This window comes from Humulus lupulus, chromosome 2, assembly GCF_963169125.1.
Source record: "Humulus lupulus chromosome 2, drHumLupu1.1, whole genome shotgun sequence".
Classification (NCBI taxonomy): Eukaryota; Viridiplantae; Streptophyta; class Magnoliopsida; order Rosales; family Cannabaceae; genus Humulus; species Humulus lupulus.
Genome location: NC_084794.1, coordinates 14,276,609 through 14,290,084, shown reverse-complemented (window position 1 = coordinate 14,290,084; position 13,476 = coordinate 14,276,609). Strand labels below are relative to the sequence as shown.

The 13,476-nt window shown below is 40.8% G+C and overlaps 1 non-coding gene across 1 annotated transcript; it reads left to right on the top strand.

Annotated features, from left to right (window-relative positions):
- Nucleotides 1-1,065: 1,065 nt before the first annotated feature.
- On the top strand, nt 1,066-1,172 carry LOC133820738 (small nucleolar RNA R71). Its single transcript, XR_009887139.1, has one exon. It is a non-coding gene; the product is annotated as a small nucleolar RNA R71 (small nucleolar RNA).
- The last annotated feature ends 12,304 nt before the right edge of the window (nt 1,173-13,476 follow it).

Here is a 13,476-nt window from a genome sequence, read left to right as displayed (position 1 = left end):
TTAACATAGCTGGGCATTTTCTCCAAGGCCTCAGCAAAAGGAATGTTTATGTGCAGCTTTTTAAACACCTCTAAAAACTTATAAAACTGTTTATCAAGTGTAGTCTTTCTAAGCCTCTGAGGGTATGGAACTCGAACTGGCTGCTCAATAACAACTGGCGGACTCTGTTCTGACTGCTGATGGTCTTCAGTAACCCTTTCTGAATCAGACTGTTCACTCATCTCTTTATTCTGAACCACTGCTTGTGGAGGTCTAGGCTGCTCAGTTTGCTTCCCACTCCTCAGAGTAATTGCCTGAACTTGCTCCTTGGGGTTGACTTCAGTATTACTGGGCAAATTTCCCTGAGGTCTGTTATTGAGCATATTGGCCAACTGCCCAACTTGTGTCTCAAGGTTTCGAATAGAGGATCTGGTCTCAGTCATAAATTGAGTCTGAGTATTAGTAAGAGTCAACAAGGCAGCTTGCAGTTCATTATGCCTCTCAGGTTGAGGCATTGATTATTGAGGCCTAGGTTGTTGTGATGACGAAGCTTGATGCATAGGTGGCTGAGGTTGGCCCTGAAACTGAGGTTGTTGGACTTGATTATTCTTCCACGAAAAATTGGGATGATTTCTCCACCCAGGATTGTAAGTATTGGAGAATGGGTTATTGAGTGGCCTTTGAAAGTTTCCCACTGCTTGAACTTGAGCATGATCAATTGGGGTGTTATTATTCATACAGATAGGGCACTAATCGACAGAGTGAGCACCACCACACATTTCACACTTCACTGCCATCTGAACCGCATTAGCAGATACACTGCTTTGTTGTAACTGCTTTGTCAGAGAGGTTACTTGCGCGGTCAGAGCAGTGATTGCATCCAGCTCATGCACCCCAGCTGCCTTTTTGACTCCTGATGATCATTCCTCAGACCACTGATGGTTGTTTGTAGCCATGTCCTCCAACAGCTCATAAGCACCAGTTGCGCTCTTGCTCATAAAAGTGCCACCCGCTGCAGCATCAATAATGGTTTTGGTTGTAGGACATAAACCATTGTAGAAATTCTGTACTAGCATCCACTGTTCAATGCCATGATGAGGACATCTTCTCAGGAGTTCCTTAAACCATTCCCAAGCTTCATACAATGACTCTCTGTCATTCTGGCAAAAGTTATTGATCTCTCCCCTCAATTTAGCAGCTTTGGACGGAGGGAAGAATTTAGACAAAAATTTCTGAGCTAGATCTTGCCAGGTGACAATAGAATTTGGCTGCAGTGAGTTCAACCAACTCTTAGCTCTGTCCCTCAGAGAGAATGGGAAAAGCCTCAGCTTAATTGCATCATCACTCACCCCATTATATCGAAGGTTCCACACAACTCCAGAAAATTGGACAAATGGGTGTGAGGATCTTCAGAAGGCAACCCATTGAATTGTACAAAGGACTGCACCATTTGTTGAATAGCGGGCTTGATTTCAAAGTTGTTGGCCTCTACAGCTGGTGGGCGTATACTATTTTGTACTCCCGTCAGAGTGGGCAGTACATAATCCCTCAGGCTCCTCTCAGCATTTTTCTGAGCTTGACCCCTTTGTACAATTCCAGGAATTAGAACATTCCTGCCATCCCCTTCATTCTGTGCCATCTTCAAATATTTCTGGGCCTCCCTCTTGTCCTTTCTGATTTGCTTGCAAGACTTTTCAATCTCAGGATTCAGAGGAACAAGTGTGTCTTTTCATCTTCTGCCACGCATATACCAAAATTCACCTGAGATAGACAAATTAAGCAACTAAACAGATTAGAAACAAGAGAAATTAAAATCAAATTAGAATAAAAATTAATTTTATTGATATTGATAATTATTTTCAGTCCCCGGCAACGGCGCCAAAAACTTGTTGCGATAATTTTGTTATGCAAGTGCACACAGCCGCAATTCGTAATAAAATGGTAAAAACCAAGTATCGTCCTCAAGGACTGATTTATCAATTACCAATCAATCAATCTTTTTAATTCTATTTGATTAAACAATTTTCAGAGATTTTAAACTAGGAAAAATACTAACGAAGCACATTGAAGAATTAAACGAATTAACAGAGAAAATAAAATTAGGACAATTATGTTCCTCTATTTTCCACCCTCTTATTTCCTAATGCAAGAATTTATATCCCCTTCTCCCTATTCAAGAATAAGTTGCAAAGACAATTCATAATCCGGTCATGATTTATGAAATTCAATCTAAATGACAACTTCCTATATTTCTATGGTAAGTTGAATCATGTAGAAGGCATTAGCCACGCAACTTAGAAAAATATGCAAATAATCTAGATACTTTCGTTATAAATTAAATTTTCATCCAAACAATCAAAGCATATCAAATTTCACTTTTCAGATTTCAATTTGATTCATAAAATAGCAATTAGAGGTGATCAATCAATAATCGCACAAATAACATAGATTATAAGGAATTGAAAGAGATGAAGAAGAAAATCAATTTTGCATTAAACCATAAAGAGGGTTTCCAAAAGATTCACATAAAAGCCCTAAAAAAGAATTTAGCCTATGATATTCATTCTAGCCATATGATAGTTCAATTACAAACATGAAAATTTAAAGAAAAAGATAAAAAAAAACCAGCAATCAATCCTCCAAGATGGTATTCTTACTCCAGCCATCGTTCTCCCTTTTTGCCCTGTCTCAGTCGCATATATGTTTCCCAAAAATCCCTACTAAAAATTCTCTCTGGAAAAGACTCAATTGCCCATCAAAAGTAATCAGATATGTCAAAAACCGCGAAACCAGCGCTGTAGCGCTACCCTTGTAGCACTGTAGCGCTAAAGTCAGAAACGAAATGGGGGAAAAACTGGGCACCAGCGCTGTTGCGCCCTTATGGTAGCGCTGTAGCACTAAAGTAAGGAACCAAATTCCTGAAAACTGCGTCCAAGCGCTGTAGCGCTAATGTTGTAGCGCTGTAGCGCTAAAGTCAGAGCCGAGATTCTCAGAACTTCTTCCTAGCGCTACGACGCTCCTTTAGTGGCGCTGTAGCGCTACTTACAGAACCAAGAAAATTCACAAATCCGTCCCAATTTTGTTCCACTTTTGCTCCTTTTCATCAATTGTATCACTTTAACATTAATCACCCTGAAACAAGAACAAATGAGCATAATTCCGAAATAAAATAATCCTAACTAATGAAAAATAGCCTAAAAACTAGGACCATAAAAACGAGCCTAAAACTCGTTTATCAATCAGTGACAAGCTCGACTCAGGGTTGGTTGGTATGAATGATTGATATGCTTGAATATGTGTTTAAATGCTCTGTTTGTCTTTTTTTTTTATATGGAGCATGATGAATGAGTTGACATATGCATGAGATACTGATAGGGCCTGGCCCTTGACTATTGTGTGATGAGATTGAAGCGTGTTGAATAGAATTACTATTGCATGTGGATGAATATTGGGATAATGGTTTGCATATTGAGTGTATGTGGATAACTGCCTAAATTGAATCCATATGTAATATCTGTTTATTGTTTTGTAGGAAGCATGATGAAATGTGAGTATACTTAGTTGTGATAAAATTCGGTAGCTAAATGTATGGCATTGTGGATTTGGCCTAATATGCTTTATGTGTGCATGATAACTGTGGTTATTTGGATCTAATTGTGGATTGGTTCAAAGTGTGAACCTCAGGGCTGAGGAGTTTGGTCAGTATTGGCGGATGAACTCATATTGTTTGTGCCTAGAATAGTTAAGTGGACTTAGCATTGTTTTGTAGGGGGATTCTAGATAATAGTTGGAGTTAGAGACCTCCATCTATCCCTGAAAGTCGCAGCAGATGATCACTAGTGTGTGAGTAAGCTGTGGAGTTTAATAGTTGAGATGAAACAGAAGAACAGCAGACTTCTTTGGGAAAATAGCTGCTTTGTATGCTTTGACAGTAAGATTACCAGTGTTGGTTTATTGTGAGGGTATGGACAGATGAGGGTATTATATGAAAGACCTAAAGGGTGTTATCCTCTGATTTTGAGGAAAATTTGGGTTGACAAAGTATTGGTCAGTGGATGGGAAAATTTAGTTCCACCCTTGGTTATAAGAGGATGAGAGATCATGACTAAAGGGTTGTGTTAAGTATTGTGGCAGAGGGATGCCTGGAAATGGTACTCGGGCCGAGGCATTGGCATGATGGGTTGGAAAGAACTCAGATGGTGAATTGATAGAAGAGGTTATAAAGACAGGGTTTGAACTATGGAGACTAGTAGGCTTATAAGCTTGGTCTGGAATGATAAGGTAACAACAGTGTAAATCAATGGGTTTTGTGAATTGGGTAATTCATTTCGGGAAATTGATACAGACGGATGTAATTGGAAACGATGATGACCCATTTAAGGATTAAACTCTGGAATAGTCCAAAGTATTTTGGTCGCTCCGATGTAAGAGCTCATCTTCTGTAGGTGGATAGCGGAGAGGGCCATATTGTTCGAGGAACTGAGGAATGATGTATAGAGCATGAGTGCCAGAGCTACAAACAGTAGTGCTTCCTTTGGTGGAGTTTAGTAAGGATAGATTCTCAGTAATCGAAGCAGAAGAACCCCAGATAGCTTTATGGCTCCTGGTTTTGTCGGAAAGGGGGAAATCTGATTGACAAGATAGCCGTCAGGATAGTGATGGAAACCAGTGAAGTTGTCTACTATGCACCAGAGGCAGGAGATGCCACCTGGGAGGATGTCGGGTGAGGGCATGACTTCTACATAGAATGACTCGATATGTTGGGATGGATTTTCCATGGATAGGGGATGGAAGACTGGAATGCCTTGTTACATTTGAAGCTGAGGCTAGTTTTTCAGAGTTGACCGGTCAACTAGAAGTTCACGTTTCTGGATATATAACGGGTTGGAAGAGTTCGGTATTAAGAGTGTGTCAAGAAAGAGTCGGACATAAAGAATATGTTTCAAGATACTTTGCGAGGGGTTGGAAATATTAAGAGGAATTAGGAATTTTTGGAAGAGGAATTGGGGCACAGGTAATAGAGGGGCTTGTGGTGAGACCAATAGAGCTCGTCATATGGAAGCCTTGACATGAGTCAGAGTGAGAATAAATTTGTTAAGAAACAACCATGGATAGTGGGGAAAATCAACTCGAGTACTTTAGTTGGACGGAGTAGAAACTAAGCTGACTAGTAGGGATTCAGATAGGTGTATAAAGAAGGATTGGGAACACTCCATAACTCGGCTACAGATAGGTTTGGTATTAGGGACATTATGAAAGATGATAATTGTTTGACAAGAAAAAAAACTACCGAAGTAGTTGAAGAAGTTTGACCTCAGGGTGAATCAGATAGAGCATCGCGTTGTGGAAATTGTTAGCATCATCTGATAAGAATAAAGATTTTAGATGCCCGGGTATTAGACAGGACAATGTCTTCAGGAGTTGATCTACGGTCTGGTTATCACCAGCTGAGGGTCAAGGAAAGAGACATTTCAGGAATCACAACTTATACCTGGTAGGGTGTGATGAATTGGGAACAAAGGTTCTTAATTGATTTAAGCGTTAGCGACTCAGGTGAGCTCTACAAGTAGAAGGTATAGGAACTGTATGGATAAATCTCTTTCAAGATTTATGGACAGTGTGAGGGACTACTTGTGACAGTCAGAATCCCGTGATCCGTAAGGGGAAAGACCGGGTAAGCTGTGCAATCCCACACCGCTTGGGGAAGGTCAAGTGTAATGATTCTAAGACTCTGTAGGTATGGGACTACATAGTTGAAGAGGGCTTAAATGGATTGATGGGTACTACCTATATCAGGAAGGTGCATCTTCTTTTCGGTAGCCCATCACTTGAGAACTCCATGGTTAAGCGTGCTTGGCCTGGAGTAATCTAGGGATGGGTGACCTCCTGGGAAGTTTTCCCAAGAAGTGTGCAAGTGAGGACAAAGCACGCTGGAAAGACTTGTCTTGGTTTGTAGGGCCAGTCGTCATTCCAGAAAGCAGCCATAGTGACGTGGGGCGTCACACTACTCCAAGTCAGAAGTAGAAAGCAAACGACTGCGTTGAAGATGTTAGTACTAAAGAAGCAGGGTCACAGGTAAAGCTCTATGAAGTGTCGGTTTGGTCTTGCCAGGGGTATTTAGAGTAATGCTACAAGAAGAAGAGGGGACAGGTATGAAGTGGTTTGGTCTGAAGCCATAGAGAAGCTACTAAAGAACGTCTGAGGGATAGAGAGCACAACAATATTGGCAAACGCGTCATCCACTACACAAGTGTCTTCACGGAAACCTACTCCAGAGATTGGAGGAACAACAGAACTTGAAGTTAGTTTGAATGGATAGTGTTAGAACAGGAGTTCAAAGGACAGAGTAAGAATTGATTAACGCTTCATAATGCGGGAGTAAGCGTGTTATAATTGGATAAATTGTTGCAGCATAAAGAATCTAACTTTTGATGAAGATATGAAATTGTGAGGGGTGCATCACAGGTTGGGGCACGCCCAGGCTCAGACTGATGAGAGGGTGGATTAAGCCTAGTGGGAGGTAAAATGGGAACATGGTAAATTTACTTGATTTAATGGGTAGGCAGAGTACACATAGTAAAAGGTAACGAACATTTGGTCATTCGTAAAAAAGATAACACTGAGACCCAGAATTAGTGAAAAGTAATAGATGGGTGGTTGGTGTTTGAAATCCTTAACTGTACGAGGGGAAATTTAATTGGAGGTGGAACTCCTAATTGGGAGGCGTGTGTCAGTCAAAATAACGCCACAGATTGTAATAGAGTGGACAAGGTAACGACTGAGATTAGTGTAGCGTTAGTATGCAATGATAAATGGGTGTGTATCACTGAACTATGGAATCCAAAGTGTTGGCTTTGGTTGAAACAGGGAAGAACCCTGTCAAGGTAGTACAAGTTGGGATATCGAGATCGGATGAAAGATCCCATGAAAATTTGGCGTAGAAATGAGAATTCTGAATGGATATCATTCCACCTCCTAGGGTATGTTGTACCGGGAGGGTTGAGCGGGTGAAAATTTTTAGTGTTTTCTTTTGGACACTAGGGGGTAAAGTGATGTGGTGGTGTATCGTAGGAATATACCACATTAGACTATAAGTAAGGTGTTCGGACATGAAAAGTTTTAACTCAGCTGAATGAGTTAATGTAGTTGGTTCAGGTGAATTGGTAACAGGGTAGAACGTCGATGGTACTGAATTGAGACCCTATAGTATTCTAAGTTTTGGAAAAGAACTAGAGAACAAAGAGAACAGAGTGGGAACCTGGAATTATCGGTTGATTGCAAATGGAATAGCAGTCTGAAAGCTTAACAGATATCTTAAGGAATTAAGCGTTGAGTATGCGAATACTTGAGATATTAAGGAAAGTGTAATCCTTGATAAGTTAGTCATGGTGACAAATACTGGCATCTAGCTAAGGTAACATGACATAGGACATGGTAAGAGGTGAAAGATAGTGAATACACGGTTTAGTATTGGTTCAGAGGGAAAGCCAAAGAGGTTGTTGGAATTCTTAAGGCAGGAGTGTCTGCCTATCTGCAAGAATAAAAGAACTTGTAAATTGTTAAGTTCTGGAAAATAAAGTTCCGGGATGAGAGATTGGTATCTCTCTAAGTAAGAGCAGACAAGGAATGGTATGGTGTTTAGAGAAAGAAAGGGGAGTTATGACTCCTGATTCAACATAAATTCTGAAGTTGTACCAAGGATTAGGCTAGGGGCCTATAAATTGATCTCACCCTAGTAGGGGTGATGACTTATAGGTATTTCTGGAATCAGAAATAAGACAATGAGGTGATCATTGTGAGTTAAGCAGACCCTGAAGTTTCAGCAGGGTTGTTGTGCAAACAGGGGGCTAACGAAAGTATGGATATTAGACAAGATCTTGTGGAATAAGATTGTTACTCACGTAAGAGTGTTGTCAAGGAGTAAAGTAAAAGCGGTGAACCTTGGAAATTATGGTCAGAGGTACGAGGTTTACTGTCTGATGTGTTTGGGTAAATTTCGAGGACGAAATTATTATTAGGAGGGGATAGTTGTAACGACCGAAATTCGCTAATAAGGCTTGGAGCCTTGATTAGTGTGCCTGGAGGGCAATAATTATTATACTGTATTAATTTATGTGAATTTAATGAATATGTGGTTATAATGCATGTTTAGGTGAAATAAATATGCATGTGGGTCCCATTTGGTTGTTACGTGCAAATTGGTAATTTTAGCCCGTTGAGGGTGTAATGCCCCGAATTCTCCGATGTGGTTTAATGGCGGGATTAGTCGACCGGGAGGGCCATACTTGTTTAATTATGCCATTAAACGATATTATGCATGTACATGTGAATTATATTATAATATGATGTTAAATGCATGCATGTGGGTCCACATTCGTTTACAGGGGTACTTTGGTAATTTGGCCCGTTGAGGGCATAATTGTATATTTGTTTGCATGTCAATGATATATTGTGAGGCCACATTATAATGTGGATTGGTTTGAGTTATTCGGCATGAGACGATCTTTAAATATAAATTATCGGTTTGGTCATAACAGGCTTAAGCTTGGGGCTCGGGGTGAGTCTCGGGGTGTTTTAATGATTAGAGCGTTACCAGGAATTATAGGGTAATGGGATATGAATTATTGGTGTTTGAGATTATCGAGATTAGCGGAAATTGGAGAGCGTTAATTATAATTAACGGTATAGGTTGGAAATGACAATTTTGCCCTTGGGAAGACTTTAGAAACCTTAAGTGACCTAGGGGCATTTAGGTCATTTGGTTTGGATGTATATGAAACTTTAGTGGCTGTAGAAAAACAGAACAAAAACAGAGCAAAGAATTTTCCTTCCCGTACATCCTTTTCTCTCATTTCTCCTTTGAAGTTTTTGAGCCCAAATTGAGGAATCAAGCTAGGAAATCAAGGGGTTGAGTTCATAGAGTTGGTTCAGCCATTGAAGGGGATTCAATCTCAAGTTTGAGGTGAGTTTTAGCCATAGGTTTTCTGGTTTTCCTCTGTTTTCTTTTAGTTTTCATCCTATGATTTTGTTGGGGATAGTTTGGATTAATGGAAGTTTTGATTGATGTTTAACTTGGGTTTTGATCAGGGTTTGATATAGATGATGTTTAGGGGTTGGATTGAGTGTTGGGATGAGGTTTGGAAGTGGTTTGAAGGTTTGGTTTCAAGGAAAAACGCAGGGGAAGAAAGTTGGTGTTTGCTGGTTTGCGTAAAGGGCCACGACATGGCTATGGTGAGTCGCGGCCTATGTTGGCATTTTTGGGGCAGAAATGCCTCTGTCAGAGAAGTGAGCCGCGACATGGCTGTGGTGAGTCGTGACTCATAAAGGCATTTTTGGCCAGAAATGTGTTTTTAGCTTGGGGATTTAAGCCTTAGGCCTCGGGATCGATCCTACTACCCGGTTTAGTAGGATTCGATGTCTCGGAGGCTAGGTCTTGGTTTGGGAACCCTTTGTAATCATTTTTATTGATGGAATCCCATAATTGGTTATGACCAGGTAACCGCTAAAGGACCAAAAGATTGATCGTTCTCAGGGGTCGTTCTTATATTAATTTTCACTCGAACAGGAGGTAAGAAAACTGCACCCTGTGTATATGTGACATGCATGATTATTATTGAGGCATGTTGATTGATAAATGTGGACATGGATTGCCTATTAAATGCTAGCAAATGTTGAATACTTGTATATGTACTGATTAGTCAGGGACACTGACCTAAAGAGTCAGAAATGGCATAGTGTCATGAACGCCGAGCCAAATGAAGATTAGATCTAATCGATTTCAGCAATGAATGACTCATATGGGGTATTAATGCTGGACCGACCCTAAGGTCGATGAACTTATAAGCGCTTGTCTGGTCTAAGACCAATAAATCAGAGCCAGGGCGCATGGCCCCGGTGACTGTTTGTCACATGGCTAGGGAACGTTGTTCCAGGGTTATGACTCTAAGGTCATGAGGAAGGTTATGCTGGTGACTATTCACCATACACCTGTCCTGTTTAAACTTATGAAAGGCTCACTTATCTGTTAAGCCCTGGTGTCCATGTCGTCACATGGCTGGAGGGTATTGTCCCTGTATTAGTGACTCTTGTGATAGTCGCCTACTTGTTGGGACTGATAGTCCTGGATGATTATTATGATCATTGTTGATATTATATCATGATTTATTGTGTTTTCTTGCTGGGCCTTGGCTCATGGGTGCTATGTGGTGCAGGTAAAGGGAAAGAAAAGCTCACCCAGCCTTGAGTGGAGAGCTTAGGTGGTGATGTGTACATGTGCGGCCACTTGACCACCACGACCAAGGCGTTCTCAGAGGAACTAGGGGGTTTACCCTATTTTTGCCGCTTAGGTCGGCGGGATTGTAAATTTGAAACTGTAATGACCGTTTTGTACTAAGAACAACTTGTAAATGTCTTGATTAGCTCCGCAGAGCATTTTGTAATGAAAGTATCCATTTCCTTTTTATTAGTTTTCTACCTTAACCTGATAATTACACTTAGAGCACGTTTTTGACCAAAAGACTCGGGTAGTGGGTCAAATTTCCGGTCCACCGTTCACCGTAACTGTTCTGGGGTAACCAGGGCGTTACAGAGGGCATAAATGAAATATATGAGATGTTGTTGATATAACAGTGATATATTTGTGATGCACGTTCCGAGACAGTCCTAGGGAGTCGTTTAACTAGAAAGTCACAACGGGGTCAAATACTCGGCTTGGGAGGAGTCTAGGGGTATTTTGGGAATATTATTAGGTGATCGGGAATTATTGAATAGCGATTAGCAATAGCAATAGTTTAGACATGTCGGGATTAAATGGGGATTTTTTAGGTACACTTGAGGATTTAGCGGGGTGTGTCAAAAGAAAAAATTTCCCTTGGAAAGGTTTGAGAACTTAAGTTAGCTTAAAGGGTATTGAGGTAATTTTAGGCAGATGGATAAGCTCAATTTGGGGGCTGGGACTCTAGAATCAGCTAGCAAAAGAAGACAGAAGAACAAAAAGGGGAACCTAATCTCTCTGCCTCTCTCTATTGATGCTCTCTTTCTCCCTCTCTAAGGTGACTGGTTTTGAAGGATTCTAGGCTAGAGTTCAAGGGATTCAAGGCTGGGAATTGGGAGATAGACCCAGGCTCAAAGGTAAGTTTTATTCAATATCTTGATTGAATTCTGCAAAGAAATATTAAGGTTAAGAGCTGATATGTGTGGCTGTTTGGTGGATTCTTGGGGATGAAGCTTGCCTAGGTTCAGTTTGGGAATAAGAGGGATTTGCTTGGAGTTGGATTTGGAGAAGGCTCAGGGGCGAATTTCTACTTGAGGTAAGGGTTTTATGCATCTCTGATATGTATTAGTTGCCGTGGTTTAAGTTTCTGGTTTATTGGTTTAAGTTTTATAAAGTTTTAAACCAATTTGTGAATTGGGGATTTGATTGTGTGTTTAGGCTTGTTGTTGATGTTTCTGAGTTATTAGATAGTTTATATGGGGTTTTGGATTGAATTTGAGACTCAGGTATGCCTTGGTATTGATTTGGGAGTGTTTTGGCTCGGGAAAATGTTGGGGAAAAACTCAGAAATCTGGGTTTGCGAAGGGGCGTTGCGACCCTGTTCTTCTGTGCCACGGTGCTAGGCTGCAGCAGGGGACGAGGGCCATTCTGGGTGCTGCGGCCCTCATTGAGTGGCACTGCGGTGCTAGGCCATTTCTGGGCAGGGAAAAATTGTGGTTTTTAGGCTTTTTCCCAGGGGGCTCGAGGGACGCTTCCGCCACTTTGTGTGGGGTTCCGGGAGGTCCTGAGGGCTCGGGTTTGGTTTCAGGAGACGCTTTGGAATTGGTTAGTAATGGGGATGCAATTTGTGTGTTGTGACTAGGTTCTCGGAGAGGCTCGGATTAAAGGACCGTGTTCGAGGGTTCAGTGCTTAAGGAGCTCGGAACATAGGTAAGAAAACTACTGTTTCCCGTAAAGCATGAGTTGTGGGGCTCGACCCTGTATGATTGTGTTGTGGGGTTTGACCCTTTGATTGAGTTTATGTATGCTTAGCTTGTTGATTAGCTTTATCATATGTGAATGTGTTGATTGAACAACATGAGCCGTGCATGGTGAAGACTGATAACGGCAGAGGCCGAGAACGGCAATGGGTTGGGAACGGCGATAGGCACGTGGAGTGCAAGGCCGAGTGCAGCAAGGGGCCAGGGCCAGAAGTAGCGTTTAGCACGCGGAGTGCGGGTTGTTAGGTTAGATCCTAAAGGATACCTAGGATATCCTCACGGTATGGAACGCGAATCCAAGGCCTGGTAAAGCGCCTAGGACGGCATAGCTGTATGTGTTTAGCTTATTGGTGGCCTGATTATATGCTAAGTGTTTGTTATGTATATGTTATCTGTTTGTAAGGGTTTTCTTGCTGGGCTTCGGCTCATGGGTGCTCTGTGGTGCAGGTAAGGGCAAGGGGAAAGTCAACCAACCATGAGTACGGAGAGCGTGAAGCAGCACGTACATGTTTGGCCTGCCTGGCTGCCACAGCCAGTGGTTTTTGGGAGATGGTTGTATTAAAACCTAGATTTTGTCGTCTAGTCGACTTGATTTGTAATCATATGTTGTAAATATTTCTAAACAGTATCTTGGGATCCCAAGTATCAAACACTCAATGATTTATAGTAAATGGTATTATTTTCAAAGTTTATTTCCCTGTTTATGATTTAATTACACTTTTGACCTAAAACCTCGATTAGCGAGTTAAATGCACGTTTAAAACTCACTTAGTAACGGCTCTAAGGAAGTAGGGCATTACACAGACCATTCTCAAATGTGATGGAAAATTTCTTGAATGAAAAACCTGGCTCTTTAACGGAATGTATGTCATATTTGAACAGCTGGTCCATAGTAGCTAGCTGAAAAATGTCATGAAATAAGTATTAGAAATGCACAAAATAAACTCTAGTCAAAATAATCAATGCATAAATGATCAACTAAGGTATATGCATATACCATTTCTTTGGTGTGTTCCAATTTTTCATCTTCATCCTCTTCAGATTGTTTAGGATCCCAAATTTGAACTGCTTTTTTACCCATGATCATCCTCGCCAGGAAACAGTTTGCCACAGTAGGACACTTATTAGTGAAAATAAGGACTAAAATCTGAAAATCAAATTGTGAATAAACAAACATGATATACTTTATATCAATTAACAATCATTTCAAATATTTTATGTCCAGAAACTTTCAAAGTTGGGATAATATAACCTCTCGACATAGGCGAAAATTGCCAAAATGAAATTCTTTCCACTTGTTTTCAAACACAGCCCGCCGAACAGGGTAATAAGGCCCGAGCTGATCTTGCTGTAAAATTTAAATTTAAAAAATGGAAATTAGATGTTTCTTAGCATCTAAGATACAATATTTTAGACAATAAAACACAAAAAAAAATCTATAAGTTCATTACTGAAATATCTGCTGGCATAAACCAGATCACAGGAGAGGAATCGTGAAGGTATTTTTGGCGTTCCTTAAAAGTC